At 29.2% G+C, this 10,173-nt stretch overlaps 1 protein-coding gene and 1 non-coding gene across 2 annotated transcripts in view; one reads left to right on the top strand and one right to left on the bottom strand.

The window, feature by feature from the left end:
• Nucleotides 1-10,173, bottom strand: part of LOC118441204 (uncharacterized) — a 34,020-nt gene that overhangs the window by 23,528 nt on the left and 319 nt on the right. The window lies entirely within an intron of this gene.
• On the top strand, nt 9,222-9,303 carry TRNAS-AGA (transfer RNA serine (anticodon AGA)). Its single transcript has one exon. It is a non-coding gene; the product is annotated as a tRNA-Ser (tRNA).

Genomic DNA, 10,173 nt, shown 5'->3' with positions numbered 1-10,173 from the left:
TTCATAAACTTTTATAAAAAAAAAAACCTCTCATAACAACTTTATGACATTTATTCCTTGAAATAATTAGCATAATCGAAACTATGTTTTATTAATGCTTTTTTGAATTATAATTATAATCATTCTCTTCCATCGGTATACGAATATGATATACGGCAAATTATTATAATTATTATAATCCAATGTGTATACACTCATACATATATATATATAATGTATATAATATATATACATAATATATAAAATATATATATATATATTTCATCATTTTGAAAAATTTCACCTTAAGCACGCAATTGCATCTTCATTAACCAGATTGATTAAGAATTCCATTAACGTAGTAAAACAGTTACTCCTTTCGAAATGATAGATCCTACGTTCGAAAGGAAATATTAATTAATCTTTTTGTACGTGTGCGTGTGTGTGTATGAATATGCGTGCGTGTATGTCTGTTGAAATCTTGTGTGACCTTGACAGTGTCAAGACATTGCCAGACTGTATTAACAAACATATTATCCTCTATTATTTTTCTTTTTTTTAATGTTCACAAAATGTATAAATAAAAAGTGTATGTAATTAAAAAAAATAAAAAGTATTAAATTGAAAAATATAAAATCTACAAAAAATCCTTTTGGTATACTCGAAATGTCAGAATTTTATATGAGAGTCAGCGAAATCTTTTTCAAAAAATACCAAACTTTCGAATACATGGCGATCATCTTACTCGTGACTTGATTGTAAGATTTAAGAAAAAAAAAAAAAAAAAAAAAAAAAAAGAAGAAGAAGAAATAGAAGATGAAGAAAGAAGAGAGATATTACATTTATATCGTCTAAGGAATTATAAAAAGAAAATATGCAGGAACAAAACGAAAGTTTCTTCCTCGAGAGATAGTATGTATGTACTTATATTCGTACGTTTTATCGAAAACTCGATCCATGAATATTTGTCAACACACATTGAATAAATTTTAGTAAATTCTATGAATTCATTAAATTTGCAACGACTATCGTCTGAAATGAGAAACGCGACAACTAATCGAATAGATAAGATAATATATATATATATATATGTGTGTGTATGTGTGTGTTTGTGTGTGTGTGTGTTTTTGTGTGTGTATTTGTGTGTGTATATATAGATTTAATAAGTGTGTGTGCGTATATATATATATATATATATATACATATATGCAGGATTCGTTCTATCAGACCAAGGTAATTCTTGCCTCTAGGGTGTAACTTATAACTTCCTGCTTTCAGAGCTTTGAACTCACGACATTCGAACGTGAGATCACGTCAAAGGATACTTTAGTGATCTCATGGGTTTTCTCGTATAATCAAAGAAGAAAAATCTGTATCATAGATAAATCAAATCTCAATTCAATATGCCTATAATAGTTCGAAACAATTATCGACTTAGAACAATGAAAAATGTTATGTTCGATAAGATCATCAATTCTAATTAAACAAGATGATCATTTCTAATTAATACATTTTCAATTTGTAATCGATGAGCGAATAATTGTGCTAATAGTTTTTTTCCTTTTCTTTCTTTATTTCTTTATTTTGAATTAAACTCGTAATTAAAGTTGATAATTAAAACCACATTAAAAAAAAAAAAAAAAAAAAAAAAAAGAAAAAGAAAGAAAGAAAGAAAAAAAAAAGAAAGAAATTTTTTTGAGAAGAACAAGATTACCGATCGAGTAGAACTCTTTTTTCTTTTTTCTTTTTTCTTATTTTTTCTTTGTCTTTTTTTTTCTTTTTTTTTTTTTTCAAGATCCAATCCATTCGCTAGATTACGATTAGACGTTAAAGGTAATACCCCTTAGAACTCGGAACACATTGTTTCCCCATATTTGTAATCAATTAAACAGTTTTTACGAGTACGAGTAAAATGTCCTTCGGCTTTCCAATTGACGTAAAGAAAGCGAGTTCGGACAACGTGACGGCAGTCATGTGAGGCTATCAATCGTCAGTAGTTATGGGCCATGTGGTCAGCCGTGAAAGATGATGCCGGTAGTTCGTTGTTTAACGCAATACGAAGAGATTCAACTAACAAATACGTCGTTTTAATTATAGAAATATTTTCATGTGTCATTTTCGTGAGGACAATTTTATTAAAATAATAATCTGTTAAGGATCTTAATTATGAAAAAAAAAAAAGAAAAAAAGAAAAAAGAGAAAAAAAAGAGAAGAAGAGAAAAAAAATCTTGTTGAGTTCGTTAAACGATTAGAAATTCAAATATAACCTTGCGTTACCTAACAAACGATTCAAATCTTAATGACGTAAATCCTTTCTTGAGAATTAACAAGAGGGATCCTTTGGAAAGAAAGAGGACGTTTCTGAAGGTCATCCGAAATATTAAATCATTTAGCCGACCACCACATGCCGGAGTTCGAAGAAAATGAATTTTTCTTTTTTACGTTTTCTTCTTCTTCTTCTTCCTCTTTGTCTTCTTATGTTCTTTCTTTTTTTTTTTTTTTATTTATTTATTTATTTTTTTACATCGAAAGAAATACGAAAAAACTCTTTCATTGTTTTGGAGATAACAACGAACAAATAAAAAATACGTTCATACGTTGGAGTCGGTGTTGATCTTGAAAATGGTCCTCCGCTATTTTTCCTCATTCCGGATTAGTCGCAAATCTTTTGTCCATTACTAGCTTTCATAATGTAGTATAGGAAGTTGGACAAATGTTGTACAACATGGTACGCGCGAACCAAGTGATTCCGTAAAGGAGGACAAGAGGAGGGTAGAGGGGTGAAGAGAGACGAGTCACGGGACTTGCAGTGAAAGTGTTGCGAGGAGAGAAAAAGACGACCGGTTTCTTCTTCCTTTTTCATTCGCGACCTGTAATGGCACAAACAACTGCAACACACAAGATCGTGGTGCCATTGCAATGGAGAGTCGGCTTCACACACTACGTGAGAGGGAGGGGGGAGGGGATTTTACGTATATCTTTACTCTATCGGCCTTTAGCTTTGAGCTTGTTAAATTTAAGAAATAATTCAAATAAAAAGAGATTTCAATATATGAAAGACAATTTCTAGATGTCATCGGTACAAATGATTGAATGGAGTCGAGTTTTATATTTATAAAAAAAAAATAATAATAAAAATAAATAAATAATTAAAAAATAACGAGTAAAAAAGGAAAAAGGAAAAAAAAACAAAACAAAACAAAAAAGTGATTACTACGAATGACATTGTCATTGTAGAAAATCTTTTCGTCTCTTGCAACAAAGATAACATTTTTATTTTTTTTATTTATCGATCTAATCGATCACGAAGAAATAAGATCACATTGCTTTTTTTTAACGAAGATGAAATGTTTACTTTTTTTCTTTTTTTTTCTTTTTTTTTTTTGCAGAAAAGTCTCACTATACTATAGTTATAAGGGGAACGCATTATAACGATTATTACACGGCTGATCTTTTTATTATTCTTTTCATCTTTTTCGACAAAAAGAAAGAGAGAGAAAAAAAGAAAAAAAGAAAGGTAGAAAAAAATTCCAAGTATAATATATTCACAGTCGAAGATACTAAATTATCGCGATGACCGACGTATCATCTACCATTTAGGTATTTTTCCTTTTTTCTATTTTTTTTTTCTTTTTATTTATTTTTTTTTTTTTTTTTTTTTTTGTTTTTTCTTTATACCAACAACGAAATATCCTCAATCCAATCCTTTTCAATAAATTACAAATAGAGAGAAATCGTTCTTTTATTTTTCGTTTTATTTCTAGAAAATAAACACATCTCTTTGGAAATATTATATCGAATATTATATAGAATGATTAAATAAACAAAATGATTAAATAAAACAAAAACTCGTCTTCCTTTCCATCTCCTAAAATAATAATCGTCGAAGGATTTTTCGAGGTCTTTGAAACGAATAACTCTTCCCCTCGTTTCTTTCTCGCTCCCTCCCCACCATCCCCTACTCTCCCACCCTATACTACTCTTTGTTACTTCTCTGTGCCTGGCCAAAGCCAAATAATTCGATTTCTGTGTCAGTATGTCATACGGGTCGTATCAGCAGCGAGAGTGACTATGAGAGTTACTCAATGAGTAATCGAAATGTGAGTAGAATAGCTATACTATTCACGTAGCGCCGCGACGCTTTGTATTCTCTCTTGTTTAAATCAACCGAAGAGGCGGACATCTTCTATTGATGTCTACGATAATAAAAAAGATTAACAGTTAAGCCTGTTTTAAAACTCAATACATACATAAATACACATATATATATATATATATATATATATATATATATATATATATACACATTACTATTTTACTGTATGTATATACATATATGTATATACCATCTATTATATCTATTTATAATCCCTATGTTAAATAACGAAAGCGAGAAGGTAAAACAAAAAAAGAAAAAAAAAAATAGTTATATTTATTTTTCTTTTTTTCTTTTTTTAAAGTTAGATGTTGTAAGTGTTATACAATGTATTGTGGATCTACCACAATCGAATACTATGTCTCTTCGAAATCGGATCAAGGTTTGGATTAATCAGTATTAGCTAATACCGAAGAAAACACATACCGATGAGTCGTACCGTCTTGTAATAAGCTTCTTTGTTAAACTTAGTTTCTTTATTAGGTTACTATATATTAGAACTTAAAATGTATCAGGTTTCATTTTTTTCAAAGATATACAATCTTATAATTATGTATTTATTAAAATCATCGTCTATGTGATTCTATTTAATAAAAAAGAAAAGGAAAAGAAAAAAATATAAAGAAGTGATTTCAATGGAAAAAAAAAAAAAAATGAAAATAAAATGATCTTTTAATGTCTGAAAATGATTTTTTAAATAATCAATTACTCTATCTCTATATTAAGAATAGAGTTACAATAGAGAAGAACAATTGCCTTTTATTTCTCTCACTCTCTTTCTCTCTCTCTCTCTCTCTCTCTCTCTCTCTTTCTCTCTTAACGTTTGCCCTTTAGACTATCCTCTCCCTTTCGAACACGTGTCTCTCTAGATCGTTCTTGATTCTACTTGATGATGCTCATCAGATACTGTTTACTTGCTTACATACACCCTCTTTTGGCCGCACCCTCCTCGGCGAGAGGATGATAGAACGTAAAATGATCACCATGTATAATATATGTATTCATTCTTCGTTTATGATGATATACATATACTTATATTATATATATATATATATATGTGCGTGTTTGTGTATGTGTGTGTTTGTGTATGTGTATCTTCATATAAATAAAAAAAAAAAAAAAATATATATATATATATATATATATATATCGCTAATATATAACAATGTACGTATTTTTAAATATTTCAATCTATCTACATATTTTATATAAGTACAAACGTATGTAGATATATATATATATTATATTTTCAATTACTATTATATACATATACTTACACACACACACACACACACACACACACACACACACACAAATGTATATGCATATTTACATATTTTATACGAATACATATGAATATATGTACATCTATACATACACACATACATATATATTTATATATATTTATATATATATATATATATATATATATATATAAAAGTAAATATGTCTGAGGAAACAGGAGCGACGTAGCGAGGAGAAACGATCCAGGAACCGGGCGCATCGAGATAAACGAGCCGTGCACTGACCCGCTTTCCGCCGCGGACGGATCCTCGTTTCGTAATATCTGCCGTGTCGCGTCGTCGAATACGTGGGTATTCGTCGTGTGCGAGCTTCTCTCGCCTCCTCCTCGATTAGTGCATCACGAGGTATCCGTTGAGAGTGTTAGAGAGTATATTAGAGATGGAGATGTGAAGTATACTTCGTGACTTTTCGTTGGCTTCGATGATGTTCTTCTAATCTGAATGAGAGATTTCCTCCTATCGATAGGTTTCTACATTTTTTTCTTTCTTCCTTTTTTTTTCTTCTCTTTTTTCAAATCTGAATTTCTATTGCTTTAAATGAGTACGAAGAATTCGATTGAAATTTGATAATGATTCGAAAATGTGAATTAGGTATTTTCTATTTTTATTTTATGTTTCTTTTTTTTATTTCTTTCTTTTTTTTATTTCTTTCTTTCTTTCTTTCTTTCTTTCTTTCTTACTTTCTATCTTATAACGTCGCGTCCATCATATTATATTTTTTCTTGACGAATTGATTTTATAAAAATTTACTATATTTTTAATTTACAAATTTAAGAAGTTCTATTTAATTTATTTATTAATTATTATTAATTATATATATATATATATATATATATATATATATATGAGAATGTGATATAATTGATTAGAATGTCATAATAATGAGAATGATTTAATTATATTTTGTTAGACGGCTTGATCCTTTAATTAATCTTATCGATTAATCTTACATAAATTAAAATATTATGGGAGATGATTGATTAGAAAAAAAAATTTATGAAGTTATATACAAGCCTATGATAGATATATTTGATTAGAATTTCATAATGATTACGAACTGTGAGAACATTTTATTCTACTGTGAGATAATTGTATTTTCTTTGATATCATGATTCTTTAATTAATATTTTCTAATCAATATTACATAATTAAGAATATTTTGAGACAATTTGTTTTAAATGAAAAACTTATATTTAATATTATATATTATATATATTATATACTTATATTTAATATTATATATTATACTCTTGTCAATTTATAAGAACATTAATGAACATAAAGGAGGAAGAAAAGATTGACGTTAAAAAGTATATCTCGATGTTACAAAAGTCCTATGATTACATAATCAAATCTGTACGCAAATTAGAATAGTATTTCTAAGTACTTTATAGTCATGAAACACTCAAAATGACGTTAAATGCATTCTTTCGATTCAACCGACTGCTTTCAAATGATACCATTTACGTTTTTATAGTTATCACCATCGAATGTCTCACTTGAGATGTTTAGATTCTTTCCTAGATTATAAATGTGGTTAACAGATCATACAGAAGATAGAAAGGCGAATATTCGAAAACGAACACTGTGACTATGAAATTAGAATCACAAGGATTTCATTAGAAACTAGAAAAGACACTTTTCTATTTTTACGAGCTTGTTTATCTTGTATTTTCTGAATACGATCATAATAAAACACATCGGATCTTCTGTGAATATTTGTTCAAGAAAAAAGAGAAAAAAAACAAAGAAAAGAAAGGAAAAAAAAAACAAGAAAAAAAAGGAAAATAGGAAGAAAGAAAGAATTAACAAAAATAGAGATTAAAGAAAAAAAAAAAAAAAAAAAAAAAAACAAAGAAAAAAGAAAGAAAAAGAACAAATAAAAGCTACATACAATCAACCATTTCTAAGTCATTAATGTAACCATGATGACACTATCTTCTTAGATAGCATAATACCTCTCTTCGTGAAAGAAACTTTGCATTTGATTCGATCTCGTAATTGATATTTATGGAAACTCCAGAATTGCGGCTGACGACATAAGAATATGACCTCGTCGAGAGTCAACCGATTTCGCCTCTTAGAATTTATAATTCTCTGAATACACATATAGGTATAGTGAATATGCATACCTGTATGTGAAATTTTTGCGAGTCCAAGACGACAAAAAAAAAAAAAGAAGAAAAAGAAAAGGAAGATACGAATAAAACGATTAAATATCGATAATAAAATCTTCTTGGTTCTTTTGGATCACGACGAGGTTTGTTTAATGTCACTAAATAGTAACTAGGAATCTTTCAAAATTTTATCAAATTTTTTGATCATCCATCGAAAGAACTTTTGATCCTTTAATAACCAGTATTTTGCCATTCGCCTACACATACATATACATACATACATTCATATATATATATATATATATATGTGTGTGTGCGTGTGTGTATGTGTATATTTAAATTTAACGAACACATGGTAATTATGTGCGTGCGTAGAAATTCTTATAAGTGATCGAACAGTGATCACGAGGTAGACCAAAACAACACGAACAAATCTCTCACATGTTAGTTATCACGAGGTTGTTCCTTACGCGAGAAAGAGAAAAGTGAAGGTGTTAAACACTATGGCAAAACGTATTACGAATATATGTATATAATGAGGAATGTAAAATGGCTAATAAAAATCTACACGGATTCTCTTCACGATCCGTTGAGATTAAAATTAAATATGGACTTTCTGTCTCCTTCTCTTTTACTTCTCGCCATTTTGAAACAAGATGGCTTTCGAGAATATATATACATGTATATATATATATATATATATATATATATATATATATATATATATATGTAGGATGATATGGGACGAAGAAAAAATTTTTATGAGATACATTAAATATGGATATCTATGGTCAGTCGTAAGAAAAAATAAAAAAAAAGAAAGAAAGAAAGAAAGAAAGAAAAAAAAAGGCAAGGAAAAAGAAATGAACAGAGAGAAAAAAAAAATAAATTAAACAAATAAATCAATTGATCGATCGACCGAAGAATTTTTATTCGAATCAACTATTCGATACTGTTCGTACGAAATCAATGATTAAAAATGTTGATGAGATGGAGATCGGACCAGGAAGATAGAATAAGTAACGAATGATTAACTCGTAAACGCCATTGTAATTTCCTTCGGGCTAAGTGTGGAATAATTCAGATCCGGTTCCGGAAAGCAATAATATAAGAGATAAAGATGTGCCATGTACGTAATCTATTATGAAAGGAATAAAAGACGAAGATACATCTAGGTTTTCTCTTAAGCTTCGAAGCGATAAACAATCTGATACCACATATGGAGCAATAGCCTTCCATTTTCTACACCCATCTATCGTAATATCATGATTGGATAGCTTATAAAGGCATGAAGGAAAAACGAAAGAAAAAAAAAGAACGAAAAAAAAAAACAAAGATGAAGAAGAAGAGGAAGAAGGAGAAGAGGAAGGAAAAAAGGAAATAATTATTATCGAATAATCATCTCTCTCTCCCTCTCTCCCTCTCTCTCTCTCTCTCTCTCTCTCTCCCTCTCTCTCTCTCTCTCTCTCTCTCTTTCTCTCGAAGATTCATTCTCGTTGATTGTTGAATGATAAGAGTCGATATATGTCCCGTTAATTCCACGAATGATTATGAGTCAAGAATCAAGAGAGATTATTTCCGGAATCTTTGATTCGTTCGTTGATCATGAGATATGATTTCATACGAATTTTCAATTTTTCCAATGTGGAAAATAATTTTCACGCAGCAGTCGTGGCCGAGTGGTTAAGGCGTCTGACTAGAAATCAGATTCCCTCTGGGAGCGTAGGTTCGAGTCCTACCGACTGCGTTGAAAAAATGTTTGTGTTATTCTTTTTTATATTCCTTTAAAAAGGAACAAAATTTTTTTTCTACAGTATTCTTTTCTCTTTTTTCTCTTCTTATACTATTCTTTTTTTTTTATTATTTACTCGAAAATAATTCAATCTCAAAGAAACGAGTTGTTGTTATTACATTCATTATAGCCAAGTTAAAAATTATTAAATCATTCCAATACGAATTAGAAAATAAATTAATATTAATTTTATATTTGGATTATACGATTAAAAAAAAAAAAATATATATATATATATATAGTAATTTTGTATATATATATATATATATATATATATATATATATATATATATATATATATACACAAAACGTGGGAAAATGATAAGAAAAGAAAAAGAAAAGAGTTTTAATTAAAACCAAGAGAAAAGAAAGGCCAAGTCGAAAAATCATGATTTCCGATTAGGTTAACCGCAAATTGCTTGCTGTGTGGTTTCACATCGGGTATAATTGACTGAACTAAAACCCACTCGTTTTCTCTAATTCTCCTTTTTTATAAGTGCGCATCTCAAAGGAATAGGAAAAGAAAGTGCTAAATATTGGAATAATATGCATAGGTGTGTATGCGAAGTGGTAATAGGTATCTTCAGTGATAACATCTTTATGTATGTATATGTGTATGCGTACATAAGCCAGCCAGTCAGCTCCCATAAGATATCACGTGTAAAGTTCTCGAAGAAAAAAAAGAAGAAGAAGAAAAAGAAGATGACACCACCGATCACTTGCCATATACGCAATCCTTATTCCGCATCGTTACACGGTATCGAAGACGTATTGTAAAACGATTGTTGGAACGCGATGACATCTTCTTGAAAAACGGACGTTCCG

Source organism: Vespa mandarinia, chromosome 11 (genome assembly GCF_050613455.1).
Source record: "Vespa mandarinia isolate Hongniang chromosome 11, ASM5061345v1, whole genome shotgun sequence".
Taxonomy (NCBI): Eukaryota; Metazoa; Arthropoda; class Insecta; order Hymenoptera; family Vespidae; genus Vespa; species Vespa mandarinia.
This window is presented reverse-complemented; position numbering and strand designations above follow the sequence as displayed.